Source organism: Monodelphis domestica, chromosome 4, assembly GCF_027887165.1.
Source record: "Monodelphis domestica isolate mMonDom1 chromosome 4, mMonDom1.pri, whole genome shotgun sequence".
Taxonomy (NCBI): Eukaryota; Metazoa; Chordata; class Mammalia; order Didelphimorphia; family Didelphidae; genus Monodelphis; species Monodelphis domestica.
In genome coordinates this window covers 320,672,329-320,693,291 of record NC_077230.1, presented here as the reverse complement: position 1 = coordinate 320,693,291, position 20,963 = coordinate 320,672,329, and the positions used below count along the sequence as shown (strand labels likewise).

Sequence of the window (20,963 nt, the reverse complement as noted above, 5' to 3'; positions counted from 1 at the left end):
CCTTTAAGCTTTACAAAGTGCTTTATAAATATTACTTTATTTTATCCTCAAAACAATCCTGGAGATAGATGCTATTATTATCTTTGTTTTACAGATGAGGAAACTGAGGCAGAGATTAAATGACTTGCCCATCATCACACACCTAGTAAATATCAGAGGCTAGATTTGAATTCCTGATTTCAGGCCCAGCTCTCTTTCCACTGTACCACCCAGTTGCTCCCATATGCTGTGTGGCTGTGATATTTAACACAGTTTTTGCTACATAGAGGGACTTAATCAATGTTTGATTGTCTTTGTTATTCCCATGGTCTTGTACACAATAGAGGGTTAATAAATGTTTGTTGTATTGAATTACATTGATGAATAAGGAATGAAAGGGGGAAGATTACCTATAGGAAGAGTCAGTGGCATAAAATAATAAGGGAACACCTGAAGGCCATGATGATTTCCTAGTCATCACATGGAATCAGGACAGTAATTTCTCTACTTTTACACTCTTTCTTTTTTCCCTAAAGCCTGACTTTCTATCTTAGGATCAATACTGTTTACTGGTTAGGGTTAGGCAAAGGGGGTAAAGTGATTCGCCCAGAGTCACCCAGCTAGAAAATGCCTGGGGCCATGTTTGAACCCAGGACCTTGCATCTCTAAGCCTGGCTCTCAAGCCATTGAGCTAGCTTAGCTGCCACCTGGACTCTTACATTTTCCTTAGCCTCTGTGACTTCCATTCCTTAAACAAAGGATTTCATATCTTCTATCCACTAATCTCCTCTTCAATAGCTCAGTTTTGAGGGGGCTGTGGTTCCAGGCCCACCGGGGGATTGTAAAGCTTGGAGGAGATTTTATCAGGGCAGAGAGAGAAAAATGCATCATTTCCTGGAAATGCTCATTGACTTGTGCTTTGGAATATTACTGTCATTTTTGAATTGAGGGAATGTATTTGTTGCAGTGTTATGGGGAGGCGGAGGGCGAAGGGAGGTGTGCAGAGAAAAAGCGGGTTAATTTGCTGAAATGAATGGTTTTGCAGGCAGTCCTGATTTCTTCAGGCCATTAGGTGGCTGAGTTTGAGCGGCTGGCTGTTGGCGAGCCTAAGCTGCAGCCTTAATCATCATTTCAAACAAGGCACACCCGGGTTCTGGCTCCTGGCTTTCACTGAAGGATTTGTTGGGGTAGCTTAGTATTCTGATTAATTAACTTAAGCCGAGTTTCTATATAAATGCAAATTGATACCTTCCCCTGCCCACTGAGTTATGGGTAAGCAGAGAAATGGGTAATAGGCACCAAAAAAAAGAAGCTAAAATTATGCCCTAAACAGACTTCCCAGGAATTTACAGTTCCCAGGGGAAGGAAGGAGGCTCAGTGCTAGCAGGGTTATGCGCAGACAACGTTCACGTGCCTGGCATCCACAACATTTACCAACAGCCTGACGTGGAGCCTTAGCCTGGGACATTCTGACAAACGGTAAAATACTAATGAAATAAGATCAGACCTTCAGGGCATCCTCCTGGGGAGCTTGGGGGGGAGGTAGTCATTTTTTGCAGTCTGAAACAGAGGGGGAGAAAATCCTGCTCTAGTCAGTCAGTCACTAAGTATTTATTAATTAAGTGTCTGCAAGGGCTAGGCACTGGGGAAGCAGAAACCATGACTGAAATAAACTCTTTTCCCTCAAAGATTTTACACAGAGCGGAAGGGAGTAGGGAACAAGTATGTATATGCATAATGATATATATAATATATAAAGAATAGACATAATATAGATTTATATGTGTAGGGATATAATGTATAAAGAATATACATAAACATATGTATATAACAAAAATACAACATTTACATATTGTATTTTTGTAAATAGAATTTGTTTTGTAAACAGAATGTGTTTACATAAATATGTAAGTACATAATATATAAACACATAATAAATATATAATATATAGAAAGAACACATAAGTATATATTTATAAAAGTATAATATAGAAGTACAGAAAATATATAATATATAAAGAATATATAGAAATATATTTATACACATATGTAACATGAATATGTAACATTTATATAAATATGTAATATAAAGATATATAGAAATATATTTATATAATGATATGTATCTCACATATAAATATAATGCATATAATATACAAATATAAACATAATATATAAATACATATTTATGTGAATATAATAAATATATAATGTATGCAAATGAGTTAGATACAAGGTAATTTCAGAGACAGGGCACTAGCAGTTGAGGTAGGGCTGGGGAGATCCAAGTTGTTTAATGTAGAGAAGATAGTGTTGAGCTACAAATAGATAGATAGATATAAACTAGATAGAATAGTATTGCAGTCTACATCAGGCTCTGTGCTAAGAAAAATTATTCAAGAAAAAATATAAGCAGAAAGACATTCTCTGCCCTTATGAAACTTACATTCTAATGGGGGGAAGATAATACATACAGGGGAGTCAGAAACTGAAGAAGAAGGTTGTTGACTGACTAGTAAAAGAAAGCTGGTTAGGGGAAGAAGCCCATTTGAGAGTGGAGTGGACATGAAGTAAATGGTGGCTCTAGGATCAGGCTGCAGATTGGAGGTAATTCTAGGGGAGAACAAGGCTGGTAGTATGGTTGATTTATAGCAGATATAAAAAAAGTCCAGTTATTTTTAGATATTTAAAAATACATTTTGTTGTTGATACTGTCAACCTTGAAAAACATAGAACCACCAAAGTAGTTAGAGCAAATCTTTAATCAGGACAAGAAAGACAATGCTCTAACACTTCCACACAGTCATGCACAAAATACCGCACAGAGACAAGCTCTGGGACTGTGGGAATACTGTCTCAGGGAAAAATGTACCTGGGAAGGGGATTTTTCCACTGAACTGAAGAACTTGGGATACTACCTTCTGGGAAATAAAGAACAGGAAGGACAATTAATTGGCTTACGATGGAGACTAGTGAAGGAGGATTTCAGTCTAAGACAAGGGTCAGTCTGGGACTTTCCTAAAGGCAAGTTCCCAAGGGACAAAGACAAATTTGGGGATTTCATAAAATAAGATCATCAATACATATGTTTAATAAGTTTAAGCAATTATATTCTCTGTAAGAAGTGATTATCCTACTCTTGGTAAGTAAAAGACCCAGGTGTCCTGCCACCCCTCCAGGCCCAGTAATCAGAGAACAGGACCCCTCAAGTTGCCTGTTTGACTTTGATAAATAGTGCTGATCTGTAGCCATTGCAGACAGTTTAACTATAGACATAGATACAGAGAGGCTTCTTTTCTTTTTTTTAAAGAACTTTGTTTTCTTGATTAAGAGGTAGTTTCACACATCAGATCCTGAAACCCTCCCTCTAGGTCTTTTCTTTCTGTGATTCTTATCATATCTTTTCCTAAATCCTTTTATTATTATCCTGTTAATAATCAGATTTCTAGTTTTGGAAAGGGGCTTAGAAGGTTTTAGTTTAACATTTCATTTTACAGATGAAGAAACTAAGGTCCAGGGATTTGCCAAAGATAAGTATTAGAAGCAAAATTTGAATCTTCACCCTCTGACTCCAGAGCCTTCTTCCTTTATCCTTAATTTTTTTCCCCCTTACCTTCTTTCTTAGAATAGTATTATCAAATCTAAGGCAAAAGATTCATAAAAGCAAGGCAAATGGGGTTAAGTGACTTGCCAAGATTATACAGGTAGATAGTGTGTGAGGTCAAATTTGAACCCAGGTCCTTTAAAAATATTTATTTAATTGATTAATTTAGAGTATTTTTCCATGGTTACATGATTCGTCTTCCCTTCCCTCCTGACTCCCCCGTCCTGTTGAACCTAGGTCCTTCTGAGCTAGGCCTGGTGCTCTTCCAATATACCACCTAGCTGCCCCTACCCTGCCTCTTTTAGGTACCCAAGACACTTTTAGTTTGGACATTATGTGAAGTGAGTTGGTTGAAGAGGTATTCTGTTTTTCTGGGGTTCCCTGTATGTGTGTGTGTGTGTGTGTGGACTGTCCCAACACTGCTTTAAGGTAACACACAAATGGATTTGTTTTCTTTCTCCTCCTTTGCCAGATGCCAGGATTGAAGCTGGTGGTTTCCATTCTTCTTCTTCATGAACCTTTCTTTAGCAACAGCTCCCGTGATTCATTTGCCTCAGCTGTACTCATGATGAGTTGCCTGGCACACACTTTTTAGTGACTGCATGAACTCAGGTTCCAGAGTTCATTTGGCTTCTTCAACTTTGTTGTTGTTTTCAGTTGTGTCTGACTCTTTTTGACCCCAGCTAGAGTTTTCTTGGCAAAGACTGCTGTGGTTTGCCATTTCCTTCTCCAGCTCATTCATTTTACTGATGAGGAAACTCAAAAAACGGGATTAAGTGACCTTCCCAGGATCACACAGTTAATAAGTTTCTGAGACAGATTTGAACTCAGGAGGGTGAGTCTTCCTGACTGCTACTCGGCTTTATCCACTGCACCACCTAACTGACTTTTGTGAATTTTAAAACTACTCCACCCTACACAGACCATACTTTAGAAGATCTGATTTAGCTATCTCCTGATTAGTAACAATGGAGATACTTGGTTTAACAGAATCAAGTCTTGAGAACTCTACATTTCTCCACCCTACTTAGTTTAACAAGGTCAGGAATGTCTGCACCATACTCAAGGATTAAGTATTTGAGAAAATGGCCTTCAACAGACATGTGCAAAAAACAGCAGACAGACCCCTGTCCTAAGTCAAGCTAAGCTAACATTGGTACAGATGAGACTCAGGAAAGTGATGTAAGACCATCTATATAGGGCAAGTCACTTGCTCTCTTTCACCTCTTTTCCTGGAGAGGTGTCTCTGACTGGGAACATGCTAAGTGTTCCGACATCTTGGAGTGGTGGCAGCTATTTGTCTGGGTTTTGGCAGTGAGTTTGCCTTTGAGCTAATTCAGGTTCAGGCATCTTGACTAAGCCCTCTTGGAGTTCAGGCTGATTCCTTCCTCTTTTTCTTTCCAAAACCTTACCTTCTAGAGACTCTAATCTTCCTGCCCAGCACAAGCCAGGCAGGAGAAATCCTACACCCTTTTCCTTGTCCCTTCTTAAATTTCTTTCCACTATATTAATTAAATCACCATACATTTCCAGACTGACTTGGGTAAATTTTTTTTTGTTATTTGGGATATCCATGGCAGCCAATAATTAATATAGTTTAGGTCACAACGTTAAAATTATCCTTTACACTTTTCTTCAATTAAACACTAATTCTGTGCAAGGCAGTATGCTAGTGCTATATGGAGGCTATGAAGAAAGCAGTTGCTGCCTTCAAGGAATTTATATTCTCCTGGGACAGTGGAAGCATAGTCACACACTAATATACTACATATAAAAGAACAATAAACACAAAAATGATGACTGCTGACAACCAGGAGACCCAAGAAAAACCTCTTAAAGGGAGTAGGATTTAATTAGAACCTTGAAGGGAGTGAGGGTTTCCAAGAGGTGGAGCTGGGAGGGTATACCAGGTTGTAAAAACACAGAGGTGGGAGATGGCTTGTTATACTGGGAATATCAGGTAGGCTAGTCTAGCTGCAATATGGAGTATATGAAGAAGAGAAATATGGAATTGATCTGAAAAAATAGGGTGGAATCAGCCTGTAAAGGCTGCCATTTAGGAGTCACTGAAAATTCTGAAGAAGGAAAGGGGTCAAACTGGTGATTAATTTAATTTAAAAATTTAATTTAAAATAATAATTATTTTTTAATTTTAAATTTAAGTTTCCATATTAGTTTCCCAAAGTTATATGATCCAAATTGTCACCCTCCATTCTTCCCTCCAATTCAATCTGGGTTATACATGTATTATCAGGCAAAACTCATTTCCATATTATTCATTTAAAAATACATTGAGAGCTGAGTCAGCGGCCTCTCAGAGGGGTGGGTCCTACTGTCTAGAGTGTTGTGATTCAGTCAGATAAATAACGAGAGGCACTGTATGCTCATTCCGTGTCAGGCATCACACAGTACTCTGTCATGGCATAGAGGTTGGTTTATTTTATAGGTTCAGTGAGTACATACTTTTCTGGCGCACAATCATTTTTCAACATACATTTTTCCATAGAACCTAACAACAGACATGAAGCCTAAGGAGATAGTCAATTAGACATTGTTGCTACAACAGAAATAGATGAATGACATGGATAGGGTGATTTGGAGATTAGTCCCTCCTGACCCAGGGGTTGACCAGTTAGGAGAATTATTGTTACTTTTGTTCAGCTTTCACAATCAATCACAATTACTTAGGAGATGGGTAACAAAACATTTCATAGCTTGGTACAGGGTTAGAGGGTAATTTAAGACAGACCAGAATTGGGATTTTCCTCAGTTTCCAAGTTGTACATTTCTTGTGCTTGATTCAAACACCTGGCAAGATTGCTTGGTTTTTATGTAACAAATCAGTGGAGTGTGTCCTATAGACCTGGGTTTGAAGGTGATTAATGTTCTTGGTTTCCCTGGCTTGTAATGGGAGTGAATGTAACTCTGTGGAGAAGGAAAGGAAGGGGGGTAATGGGTAATAATCTTTAGGTTTTAATTCTGTGAATATAATCTTTTAGTGTAATAATCTGTGGGGATTAAGGTGGGATATATGTGTATTAACCCTATAAGCATTTGCTTTCATATTATTTCTCCTGTATTGGGGAGAAAACAATAATCATAGCAATTCCATTAGTAAGGGAAATTAGAGGGAGAAGTCACACAGAAGGGGGTTCAGTGGGTGCCTTATTTTCTGGGGGCTGCTTTGCAGTATGCATTTCCCCAGACTGTGACTCTGTTAGACAGTAGGGGTGTGATGGCTCTTCACAATAAGTGAATAATCTTATCAAACCAAAATCTCAAAACATAAACCCAAATAAACAAATGATAAGTTGTATGTTTTCATTTGCATCCCTACTCCAACAGTTCTTTCTCTGGAGGTGGAGAGCATTCTTTGTCATAAATACCTCAGAATTGTTCTGGATTATTGCACTGCTGTTAGTAACAAAGTCTATCAGAGTGGATCATTCCACAATATTGCTGTTACTGTTCTCCTGGCTCTGCTTATTTCACTCTCCATCAATTCATGTATGTCTTTCCAGTTCTTTCTAAAATCATCCTGTTCATCATTCCTTATCGCACAATAGTATTCCATTACCATCATATACCACAACTTGTTCAGCCATTCCCCAATTGAGGGATGTCCCCTCATTTTCCAATTTTTTGCCACCACAAGAAGGGCAAATATACATGTTTTTGTACGAACAGGTCCTTTCCCATTTAAAAAATTTCTTTGGGATAGAGACCTAGTAGGGGTATTACTAGATCAAAGGGCATGTATGATTGTATAAAATGGGGATAATATCTGCCCTACCTGCTTCATAAGATTGTTTGAGGGAATCATAAGTTCATGTGTGAAAAGTATTTTTATTTAATATATACATATATTTGCAATGTGTAGGAATATAAACTTTTGCGATATGTTGATATAAATGTTTGTAATCTTCACAATTAGGTTGCTTCCCATGGTATTATTTCAAGGCTTCCCAGAAGGCCCCCTTATCTAAAAATCTCTCTCCTACAAGCCAGAAGTTCTACCATTGGTTTTACTTTTTGGAATCTGTTAGCCATAGAATATAAGCTCCTTGAGGATCAACACAGTTCCTTTTGTTGGTACATATCAGCACCTATTTGTGCTATTGGGGTTTGGGTAGATACCCCAAGAGAGGCAGTGATTGCACTGTTATCAGCTACCACCTCAGGAGAAAGATGAAGGTTCTGGGAAATGGAACACAGCTTTGGGCTGGGGAAGGGTCTCCTCACCATTTTGCCCAGAAGGGACTAGTCTTTTATTTGGCCTTGATAACTTTGTTTTCTCACCTACAGCAGGACAGCAGATAGCGCCAGAGCATTTTACACTCACCGGGGCTCTGCTGTGCTCACCTGGGCTGTGCCATGAAGCTGGCTCCCTCTTGCCTTGGGTCCTGGACTCACTTCAAAGCAGGCCATCTGGTCTTTGCTGGAATGCCAAGGGGCCCAGAATTAATGGGCCACCACTCTCTAAAGGCTCCCCCAGGTCTCTTTATCATTCCGGCTGGAGGTACAAATCCTTCCTTCCAAAGCAGACCCAAGGGAAGAGAGCCAGCTTAGAATTGCCAAGTAAATAGCCCATTGTTTGTCTTGGCTCAAAGTCAGAAGAGTTTGAGGCTGGCAGCCTTTGGGGCATATGCTGGAGGGGCTGAGGACAAACAGCTACCTCTCTCTGGGCAGCAACTGAAGCTGATGTGGCCATGCCACGTGTCTAATACTTCCAGGATCCTAGCTCAAAAGCTGAAAGGGACCTCAGCAGCCATCTGGTCCAACTTCCTCATTTTGCGGTTTAAGAAACTGAGACCTATGAAGGGATTGGTACAAACAAAACTCACACATACAACCACAACCATCGAAGTGTCACAGGTAATATTGTGTCTCAAGTCTTGGCTTCTTCTCTGAATGGAAGAGCTCACTATTCTCTAATTTAATATATGACTTTCGGGATAGTGGTTTATGGCTTGAAAACTTCATTCCTCCAAACCCCGCAATCCATTACCCTTAGACCACTTTAGGGATGAATCTTAATGAATTTAGCTTACCTCAGACACCAGAAATACAGCCTATTTCCTGGGGGATTTGCACTTTTCTGGAGTAGACTTACAGAACCCAAGGTCGTGTCTACCTCGTATTGAGGAGTCCAGAGGAGGATTTTGGTATGAATAAATTCAGCAATTCACCCAAACATCTATTAAGCTCCTATAGTATGCAAGGCACTATGTTAGGACTACAAAGACAGAAACATGAATCAGTCCTTTATCGTGGCAAGAGAGCTAAATTTGGAATCAGAGGTCCTGGGTTCAAATCCTTTTTCTGCATGATCATGGACATATTATTTCTTCAGAGGAATGGGACTCAGTTTCCTCCTCTGTATAATAATGGTGTTGGACATAATGATTTATTTTATATATATGTATATGTATATATATATATATATATATATATATATATATATATAAATTAGTTTTTTTCCCCCATGGTTACATGATTCTTCTTGTCTCCCTCCTCTCTTCCCTGCCCCATTCAGAGTTGATAAGCAATTCCACTGGGTTATACACATATTATCACTCAAATCCTATTTCCACAATGATTTATTACTATAGAAATGAGGTTTCCATATAAGTGGGTTTTCCTAAATAATGGAAGGTTTCTTCTTTAAGTCCTGTGTATTCATTTAACAACCCAGAATTCAACAATCAACAACCTGTGTGCAAGGAACAATGGCAGGTGCCTTCAATCGTGTCTTTTGTTGCAATGTCAGGTTTGGATCTTCTATTTGATCCAGAGTCATAATAATGATAATGATGCATTATTATTTTATTCCAAATTATCTTGCTATAAAAATATTTATACAGTGTTATATTTGAAACATAATATAAACTATATTTATTCATATTTTATATATTTATTTATAATATAAAATATATATAATATATAAACATAACATAAAATATAAAATATGTAATATATTTATATGATGTATAAAATATATTTTATTATAAATTATATACTACGAGTAAAATAATAAAAATATAAAATGATAGCTAACATTAAATAGCATTAATTACTATAGGCCTATTCAGAGGCAGCCCAGTGGTTCAGTGGATAGAGCACTGCGCAGGAAGACCTCAGCTCAAACCTGGCCCTGACACTTACCATTTGTGCGACCCTGGGCAAGTTGCTTCATCTCTGTTTGTCTTAATTCACCGGAGAAGGAAATGGTAAACCATTCCAATATCTTTGCCAAGAAAACTCCATCCAGGGTCACAGAGTCAGACACAAGTGAACAAACACAAGTATTCTGCCTCCAGAGGTCCCCTCTCTACTCTCCACTCACATCCATTGTTCAAGAACTCTTGTTTAGACTAGTGCAACAGAGGAGTCATCCGTCCCTTCTCTCCAGTCCTTCTCTTCTCCAACTCACCTTCCACCTAGCTGCTGAAGTGATATTTCCCAGTACAGAATGCTGATTGTTCCATTTCCCTGATCAAGAAATTCATTTCTCCCTGTTGCTTTTAATATAAAATATATGCAGGGTAGCTGGGTCGCTCAATGAATGGAGAGCCAAGCCTGGAGCCTGGCAGTGCTGGGTTCAAATCTAGTCTCAGACATGTCCTCCCTGTGTGACCCTGAGCAAGTCACTTAACCTAGCCCTTACAGCTCATCTGCCTTGGAACCGATACCTGCTATTGATTCGAAGACAGAAGGTAGGGGTTTATATCTTTATCTTTACATCTGTCTATATTTTAATGTATTCATAGATAGATAGAGATAGAAATATTTATTCTTCTGTTTGGCACTTAAAGCTCTTCCTACTCTGGCTCTACCTGAACTTTGTAAACTGACTTCCCGTGATTTCTCCTCACATACTGTGTTCCAGCCGGCTTGCTGACTTGATACTGTGCAAACCCAACACCCTACCTCTCTCCCACTGATCCCATGCCAAAAATGTTTTCCTTGCTCACTACTACTTTTTAGAATTCCGTCCTTCCATACTAAGCATGAGAACCACCTCTTCCAGGAAGCCTTTCCTGATTATCCTCGCTTTTAGCGACTCATCTTACCCCTAAATGACTTTGTATACATTTTGCATTTATATATTTATACACTTTTTTTGTGTGTTGCCAGCACCTGGCATAGTGCCTGTCAAAAAGTAAATATGTAAATACATTTAAAATGTTTCTTAAAAAGTAAATACTTAAACTGAACCAAGCAATGTCAGTTGGCTGTGCTTCCTTTGGAAGCACTTGGGTTCACAAGGCTCAAAGGATTAAACCATTTAATTTACCAGGTAAAAGATACAGAAAGGCCTTGCAGCCAGACATAGAGGGTCAAAAGGCTACCGGTAGGCCCCTTTCCCAGGCCCTGTAGGCTCTGGCCTGCAGTCCTTGCAGTTGCCTTTTCCCGCTCCTCTCAGCACTCTCATAGCAGGGCTCCCACTCCCTAGCTAGGGTCCCTAGCTTGGTCGGGATGTTGAGGTGGATCCTCTCTCGATGGCTAGTTCCACCACTCTTTACAGTTTAGCTCTCCTCCAGTAGATGGTGCTCGTGACTTCTCCTCCATGTGGCCAGCTAGGGATGACCCTGGTGTGGCGACGGACCATCAATTTTGGTGCCACAAACAACTCTTGGCTTGAGTGCTTTGGGAACTTTTCTGCCTTTATGCACTGAGGGCTCATCTTTCCCACGTAGAATTCTTCAGGGTCTTCTGGAAAGACCTCTATTGGACGTGTTGGCTCTCTCTCTCTTTTCTCCTGGTTTGGCTCTGTTTGAGTCACTGCTGCGTGCCTCTCTCCCTTTCAGCACGCGGGCAGGCTATGTGCTTGCACGAGCGTTTAAGGGACTCTTCTACTTTCTTGCCATTGGCCTTCCTGTGTTCTGTGGAAGTTGGGCCGTTATACCAATTGCTATGGGTCACTGACTGAAGAACCTCCTAAAGGGAGGGGGAAAGGCCCTGCAGGAACTCAAGTTCTGATGATCCCACTCTCCTTCTATCCAATACTATGGACTGTGTGATCCCTTTCAGTTAACCAGAATACTCAACAGAGCATCCTATTTCACAACCATTCTGGATAAATCAATATTTACTTTGCTTATCTCAGTCTTTTGCATAGTAGGTATGATTTAGAAAGCTGTGCTAACATGGCTAATATGGAAGTATCTTCTTGCGTGACTTCACATGTATAATTAATATCATATTGTTTGCTTTCTCAAGGGATGGGAAGAAGAGAAATTTGGAGAAATTTTAAGAAAATTTTAAGAAATGAAAGTTAAAATGTTTTAATGTATTTGGGAAATATTTAACATTTAATATTAATTAATTTAATTTAACATTTAATGAACAAATATTTAACATGAAATGAAAATATATCTAAGTTAAAACAAAAAGCTATACTAAAGGTATCATAATGTAGGTTCATAGGCTTGAAGCTAGAAGGAACCTTGAGGTTACCTTTCATTTTACAAACGACCCTAAGGTCCAGAAAAGTTATGTAATTTGTCCAGAGTCACATGAGTAATTGGCAGTAGAGCAAGAATTAAAAAAAAAAGTATAAATTAATTTGTTGGATACTTTAAAATTCCCAGGTATCTTCCCCCACCCTGGTCCTTCCCCCCTACACTAGAGAAGGTATCCTTTAACAAAAAAGATCCATATATATATATATATATATATATATATATATATATATATATAACTATGTCTTGCTTGTTTTCTATTTGTCAGTTCTTTCCCTGGAGGTGGACGTACACAAGTCACTCTTCAAATGATATTTCTGTTGCTATATATCATGTTTTCCTGGTTCTGCTCATTCTACTCTTCATAATTTTATGTCTTTCCATATTTTTCTAAAATGAACAGAGCTGGGATTTAAACCCAGGTTCTGCGACTTTAAATCCTGCATTCTTTCAAAGGTGGCATGTTATCTCCCATAATTATTCTTATATAAATTGTGATCAATATCACCTATGTGTTCTAAAAGCATCATGGTAAAGATCAAATGAAAAAATGTACCAAGAGATGCTGTACAACTGAAACTCTTTCCAAATGTGTTTGTATCCAAATTTGGATGTATCCAAATACCTGGTGTGATATTGCCCCAGTGGACAGGACCTTGAAATCATGTCATGAATAACCTCTGAGGTGTGTGTTTCTGGCCCCTCCCCGAGGCAGAACTGCAGGTGAGAGGACCCGTCCCCACAAGCTGGAAGAAAGGTCTCTCCAGCTGGGGAGCCAGCCAAGGGAGAGGCTGGTAGGTTCCTGTCTGGAGCAGGGCCAGAAGGATCACCTTGGCTGAGCAGAGTTCCGGTTGGTTACCAGGGATACAGGATGCTGAAGCAGAATAGATAGAAGCCAAAAGTTGAGTTTCAAATAAAAGTATGAGTCGATACCAGGGCGTCACAGTGCCTCAAGGACAGAACATGAGATGTTTAGGTTAAGCAGAAGGTTAGGGAATCATAGATTTCATGCTAGATGGGATACTAGAGATCTTCTTGTCTAACCTTCTCATTTTGCAGAAAAGGTAACTAAAACTGAGAAGGATAAAACTGACTCACCAAAGGTTACAAAGGTAGTAAGGAGAAGGGTTTGGATTTGAATCCAGGATTTTTGACCCCAAATCTAGCACTTTTTCAACAGGTCAATAGTTTTTTGTTTGTTTGTTTGTTTGTTTAAGCCCATTAGGTGGCATAGGATAGTGCTGTACCTGCAGTTAAGAAGACCTGAATTCAAATCCAGCTTCAGATACTTATTAACTGTGTGACCCATGGCAAGTCACTTAGTCTCTTTTTGCCTCTGTTTCCTCAACTATAAAATAGAAGGCATATTATCACTCACTTCCCAGAGTTGTTATGAGGATAAAATGAGATAATATTTGTAAAAGTACTTAGCATAGTGCCTGGGACATAGTAGGTCCCTTTCCTTCTCCTTTTATGCCAGGGCTAAATTAGTTCTACCAAAAATTCTTTCTATGAATTTAAGTGAATTCCAAGTTCCCAGACCATGGTAGCCTCCAAGTAAATGGTCACCATTAAGTGGCAAGAGATAGTGGTATTGAGACCATGAAACTTTATGTTTAGCCAGTCATCCCAATCACATGGCTGTTGTGAAGCTGTCCCCTGCAATAATGGTTCCTCTAACCACTAGGCTTTCTTAGAACTAGTTAAAAATATTAGGCAGAGAATTGTTGTTGCACACTTGCATTCCATTTAGGGGTTTTCTTCCTGGGTTCCGGTGCCTCCTAGAAGCTTTTGGCTCTAACAAGTCAGTAAGGTAGCTTCCATTTAAGTGTGACTGGCACAGCTACCATCCAATAGTTGAATATAATAAGCCTTGGAAGGAAAGTAGATCCAGGCTTTCAAGGAAATCTCTGCGGTACCTAAATGCCTGTTGGCTCATTCTCATCAATGGCTTCCAGAACTACCTGCCAAATGGGGAAGAACTTGGCAGCCAAATGGCCTTGGATCTCAGCAGGCCTTTTCAAGGATCTGCCATTTCCCTAATAATTAAGGAGTGTTCCATCTGACTTAAAAGTGACAAAGGTGAATTTTTCAATTCACTTTGGAAGGGACCTTAGAGAGCCTGGAGCAGGATCCATGCTCTTGTCCTTCTCTGGAACCTCAAACCTGGTATCTCCACTGGCTTTTGTTTTGATTTAGGTTCTGGTGAAATCACCACAAAGAAATTAGGCATAGTAGGAGGTTCTACCTCCATCAACCTCTCCCTTCCTGGCCTGAAATGTCATATATTAATAGTAAAACACAAATGAAAATAAAAAACAACTCTTTGGCTTTGGAAATATTCTAAAGTTTGAGAATACAAGCAGTAGGCTTTTCTTGGCTGGTTATCATATCTATATTTATACATCTATATATATCTCACATTCTAGATTTTTGTTGTTCTGGAGTCATTTCAGTAGTGTCTGACTCTTCATGACCCCTTTTTGAGATTTTCTTGGTAGAGATACTGGAGTTATTTGCCATTTTCTTCTCCAGCTCATTTTACAGATAAGGCAACTGAGGTAAACAGGGTTGTGACTTGACCAGGGTCACATAGCTAGTTAAGGGTCTAATTCTGGATTTGAACTCAGGTCTTCATGATTTCAGGGCTGGTCATCTGTCCACTATGCCATCTAGCTGTTCTTTATTCTGGATTAGCTCTCTTCGTAAGTTAATTAATCAGCAATCATCTATGAACTACGTACTGGGTGCTCAGGTATTTTACTGGGCACTAGAGATACAAACAAAAAAGTGAGGTAGTCTCTGCTCTTGAAGAACTTACATTCTAAAAGGGAACAGAACACAAATAAGGCAGTTATAGCTACAGAGAGGAATTCTGATCGAGAGAACCACTAAGATTGTATACAGAGCCCCAGGGCTCTTTCCAGTAGCACTGGTCAGGTTATTTCAGAACAAGAAGAGATAGAAAAGGGTGGAGGGTGGAGAGATGGGGAGGAGGTAGCATTTCAGGGGTAGGACAGATGGCAAGTAGCCTATGCTGAGTAGGCTTTGCTGTCCTGAGCAATGAGTGTGGCATGTGAAGTCTGGAGATGCATAGATGGAGATTTTCACACCTTAAGCACCAATCAGGACATCTCAGCATCATGGCAATTCTCTAAATTGGTTGGTCTTATTTCTCTCCCTTTCCCCAATCTCCCACCTTAAAGTTTGTTGAGAAGATAATCTCTGGAGGTCTGGAGCAATTTTGGGCAGTGGGTGGGTCCTTGAGTCTTGGCAGATGATTGATTGTTAAGTCAATATTAGGCAATTTGATGATCATATCTATATTTATAAAAATGCTTAGTTCAGTGCCTGGCACTGTGTAAATGTTAACATTATTACCATTCTTCTTCTTTTTATTACTATTATCTTGCTAACCATAGTTGGCAGATGGTAAGGGCAGAACACTTCTAGCAAATGACAAATAATGGGGCAGCATGATATTGTGGAAAGAACTCTTACAGCCCTGTTGCCATTAACTAGCCATGTGACCTTAGGAAATAACTCTGTGCCTCAGTTTCCATATCTTTAGAATAAGGGGTCTAGATGAGAAGCCCTTTCAGCATTCTAGTTCTGTTTGTTGGTGCCTGCAAATCAATTGAAATCCAAGGGACAGTTCTGGTACAGAATGACTGGAGGAGGAAACAAAGATATATTTTAGGGGTACTGGGCTTTTTCCATCACTTCAGCTTCTCAGCAGGGCTAGATGAGTCACTGAGCATGTGGTCAGCTGGAAAGATGCTGTCTCATTGTGCCAGTGGTGTCTGAGCAACACTGAGTCTGAGCTAACTAGAGCTTTCAAGTCCTAGAAAAAAAAATTCTAAAGAATTCAATCTTAGCTAGAGGATTCTGGGCAGGAGAAAATCAGAGCCTGAATGTAAAGATTGGGCTTTAGGGGCTCCTTGGACCCCTTTCTAGATACTAACTTTCATTCTTAACTTTGGGATTAAGGAGGCAATTCTCATCTGATGTCAATAGTATGATGGTCAGTGTTTACATCCACATGGGGAATGAGAGATTTGAGATCCAGGTGATTGCCCTGTTAGCTAAGATGGGCTTTTTGTCCAGGATCCCTCAAGTCTTGAGACTCTTGCCTCTGAATTTGGGCTTGAAATGGACTTGTGATTAGGAGAAGGAAGACCCTGGTAAAAGCTAAAGCCACTGTAAGAAAAAAGATCTGAGAAATAGGAATGGAGAGATGTCAGAGGTTAAGTCACAGTCAGTGGCTGTGGAATTTCCTAAGGAGGCTGAGAAGAGGAATTGGGTGAAGTCTTCTCTATTAATGATGCTTAGATAGGGAAAAGAGATGGTGACACATACTCTTTTCTTTCTTTAATGTATTGTGGGGAGGGGCGGAGTCAAGATGGTGGTTTAGTAAGCAGCAAAAGTTCAAACCTCGTGGAAGACCCTTCCTTACCGATACAGACTGAATGCTCCTAGGGCACTGAAATTCAAGCTGAACAACAGGACAGAAGCGGGGAACCCTCTTTCTGGACTCAAATAAAAAGGTACGCCCCCCAAAAGCCGGTATCCGAGAATACTCAGGGCTAAGGGGAAGGCAGAGAGAAGGTCCCAGGACCCCTCCCCCACAACCCAGAGGGCTGAGCCCCCAGCAGCAGCGGGAACCTCTGAGTGGGCAAAGGTGCTGGTTTGGAGGGTCTACCTTGTGAGCAGTGAGGCACCAGGCTCGGAGCATCCAGCTTGGACAGCGGGGAGGAAGCCAGGGAGAGACTGGCCATGGCTGGGTCCCTCCATTGGGCTCCAGTCTCACCGTTGCCTCGGGGCACATCCAGACCAATCCAGTTGAACATAATTCCATCAGAACTCCTTAGAGTTTAGGGAGGCGGGCAAAGGCACTTTCGGACAGCGGAGAAGCAGCTGGAGAGAATTGGAGAGAGCCTGGGCGGCCCAGCCTTCCAGGAGTCTTCAGAGCCTCAGAGCTTAATGTATTGTGGGCTACCCACATAGACCCCTTTATAACCCTCCCTACTCCCAGCTAACTTCCTAGTCACCCAGATTGGCACCCCCAATGTCATCCTTGACTCTTTCACACATTGGAAATATCCAATCAGTTGTCATATCTTATTTCTATTTCCACAACCTTCTTCACATACACCCTCTTCTCTCCCCTCACAAAGCCATAATCCTTGTTTAAGCCCTTATCATCTCTTGTTTGAACTGTTGCAATAATCTCCTAATTTGTTTGCATGGCTTTTAAGCCTCTTTCCATTTCAATGCATTCTTCACACAGCTAGCAAAATGGTTTTTCCTAAAGCACAGGTCTGATTGGATAATGCAGGAGGTGGTAGAGTGGTTAGAGCATGGGACGTGGAATCAGACATCTACTGGCTATATGATCTTGGGCAAGTCAGAATTCCGGCCTCAGTTTCCTCATCTGTAAAATGGGGATGATAATAGGGTGAACTTTACAGGGTTGTTGAGAGGATAAATGACATAACCTATGTAAAATGCTTTGCCAACCTTAAATTGCTATATAAATGCCAGTAGTTATTCTGACTAGAATAATTATTATTCTATGTCCCAATCTTCTCCACTAAGAGATGCCAAGACGTTATGAAATCTAGGCTCATATACGAACTCCTATGTTTGGGATTTCAAGGTCTTTACAATTTGGGTTCTTCTTTTCTTTCTGATCTGCTAGATTACTCCCCTCTATGAACTCTGCAATGCCATCAGATTGGCTGACTTTCTGTTCCTCTCATACAATGCCCCATCCTTTGCCTTGGTACTTTTGTATGGTATATTCTCTATGCTGGAAATCCTTCTGCCTCCTACAGTTCCTGATTTCCTTCAGAATTCATCTCAAGGGCCACCTACTTCAGGAAGCCTTTCTGATCCCTCCCCTGGCTGCTACTTAATTATCCTCTGAGGTTATCTGATACTGGGATTAACATCTATCTTGTATCTCTATATGTACATGTTAGAATGGAAGCTCCTTAATAAGAGAGAATACTTTACCTTTGTAAAAGTGGAGCAATGGATTGAACATTGAGCTTAAAGTTAGAAAGACCTGAGTTTAAATTTGACCTCAGATATTTTTAAGTTGTGTGATCTTGGCCAAGTCACTTAACCACAGTCTCTTCAAGTATAAAATGGGGGTGTTAGGAGCACCCACAACCTAGAGTTGTGAGGTTTGAATGAAAATGGTCTAAATCCCTCTTGAAAAGAGAAATGCAAATTAAAACAAATCTGAGGTACCACCTGACATCTATCAGATCGGCCACTATGACAGTAAAGAAAAGTGATAGATATTGGAGGAAATGTGGCAAAATTGGAACACTAAAAAAATTGTTGGTGGAATTGTGGAGTGATCCAACAATTCTGGAGGGCAATTTGGAACTATGCCTAAAGGGATATAAAACTATGCATATCCTTTGATCTTGTAATATCACTACTACACCTATATCCTAAAGAGATCATAAAAAGGGGGAAAGGACACACTTGAACAAAAGTATTTATAGTACCTCTTTTTATGGTGGCAAAGAATTAGAAATGGAGGGGTTGTCCATTAATTGGAGAATGACTGAAGAAATTATGGCATATGATGGTGATGAAATACCATTGTGCTATAAAAAACAATGAGCAGGATGATTTCAGAAAAAGCTGGAAAGACATACACGAAGTGATGCAAAGCAAAATAAGCAGAACTAGGAGAACATTGTACATAGTAACAGCAATATGGTGTGATGACCAACTGTGAAAAACTTAGCTACTCTCAGCAGTACAATGACCTAGGACAATTATGAAGGATTTATGATAAAGAATGCTCTTTATCTCCAGAGAAAGAACTGTTGGAGTCAGAATGCAGATTAAACTAGCCATGATTACACAAAATTAGAAGGGAGACTAAATATGAAAAACTTAAACCACCACCGATGATCCATTGTCAGCTTGTGAGAGCCTCTTTGGAGTCCCCACCTCTCCCCTTTACATTATAACTAGCACAAGGATTGAGCTGGTTTCACCAGGATAGATTAACAATAAGAAACTGCTGTTGTTATCATCCTTTATTTTTATTTTTATTTTTTAAACATTATTTTATTTGGTTATTTACAAACATTATTCATTGGAAACAAAAATCATTTTCTCCCCCCCCCCCCCCCGTAGCCGATGCATGATTCCACTGGGTATCACATGTGTTCTTGACTCGAACCCATTTCCGTGTTGTTGGTATTTGCATTAGAGTGCTCATTTAGCGTCTCTCCTCATTCCTGTCCCTTCCACTCCTGTATTCAAGCAGTTGCTTTTCTTCGGTGTTTTTACTCTCACAGTTTATCCTCTGCTTGTGGATAGTGTTTTTTAGATCCCTGCAGATTGTTCAGGGACATTGCATTGTCCCTAATGGAGAAGTCCATTACCTTTGATTGTACCACAGTGTATCAGTCTCTGTGTATAATGATTTCCTGGTTCTGCTCCTTTCGCTCTGCATCACTTCCTGGAGGTTGTTCCAGTCTCCATGGAATTCCTCCACTTTATTATTCCTTTTAGCACAATAGTATTCATCACCAACATATACCACAATTTGTTCAGCCATTCCCCAATTGAAGGGCATCCCCACATTTTCCAATTTTTGGCCACCACAAAGAGTGCAGCTATGAATATTTTTGTACAAGTCTTTTTTCTTATTATCTCTTTGAGGTACAGACCCAGCAGTGCTATGGCTGGATCATGTAAACCTTAAAATTTCTTGGACTTATGAATGTTGGAAATTTCACCATTGGAAAATTTCATACTTGAAAAATTTCCTACTGATAGTAAGAACTCTATTGGAATGTGAAAAGCCTTGGCATGGGAGGGTCCTTCTCCTCCCTACCTAAGACTACTTTAGGACAGAAACCTTTTGCTAAACAATGGAAAGGGCTTTGACCTATACTTAAGCATAGAACAGGAAGTTCTTTGAGTCATGATTGATTTTAGAATTGATACAATAGAGATACTTGGAATGACAGAACCAGGTCTTGGAAAATACAATCTCCACCCTACTCAGAGTAAAATGATTTAGGAAGGGCTGCAGCAAGGATCAAGATTTAATTATTTGAGAATATGACCTTCAACAGACATGTGCAAAGGGGCAGACCTCTGGGCGGTCCTGGGTTAAACTAGAGCCACCATTGGCACAGGGGAGACATCGACAGTGATTGGTAGATGTGAGAACTGAGGGGAGGGAACTTAGATGGTTTCCTTAAAGATAGCGGGGTCTGAGGACTGGAGGGGTTGAGAGGTTTTGCTCTGAGAGGTTGTCCTCTGAGAAGGCTTGCTCTGAAGGAGGCTGGAGGTGGAGGCCCCTGAGACTGTTTCTCCATTTTGGTCACGTGAGTGATAGGGACTGATCTCTTTTCTTTGCCTCAGTTATCTAAGGGCTTGGGCCTTTTGGCCCAGCCTAAAAGGGGGTATTTAAGCCCTATTCCCTTCTCTCCCCCTTCTCTCTCTCCCTCTCTCTCTCTCTCTCTAATACCTTTCTTCCTCCTGTTTGTAATTAAAAACTCCAAAAAAGGTTGACTGCTGACTTGAGTTTTCATTTAGGAATTACATAGCTGAATTCCTTGGCGACCTTAAATTAATATATATCAGTCTTTTAAAGTGATTTCCTTGTCACAATCAAAGGGTAGACATTCTTTTATTGCCTTTTGTGCATAGTTCCAAATTGCCCTCCAGAATGGTTGGATCAGTTCACAACTCCACCAGCAATGAATTAATGTCCCTACTTTGCCACATCCCCTCCAGCATTCATTACTTTCCATAGCTGTCATGTTAGCCAATCTGCTAGGTGTGAGGTGATACCTCAGAGTTGTTTTGATTTGCATCTCTCTGATTATCAGAGATTTAGAACACTTCTTCATGTGCTTATTAATAGT

At 40.0% G+C, this 20,963-nt stretch overlaps 1 protein-coding gene across 1 annotated transcript in view; it reads left to right on the top strand.

Annotated features, from left to right (window-relative positions):
• The first annotated feature begins 1,288 nt into the window (after window positions 1–1,288).
• CYSLTR2 (cysteinyl leukotriene receptor 2) overlaps window positions 1,289–20,963 on the top strand; it is a 101,003-nt gene continuing 81,328 nt past the window's right edge. The window contains exon 1 of the mRNA XM_007495422.3: window positions 1,289–1,458. The gene's annotated coding sequence lies outside the window, so the exon portion shown is untranslated. The remainder of the gene's footprint in view (window positions 1,459–20,963) is intronic.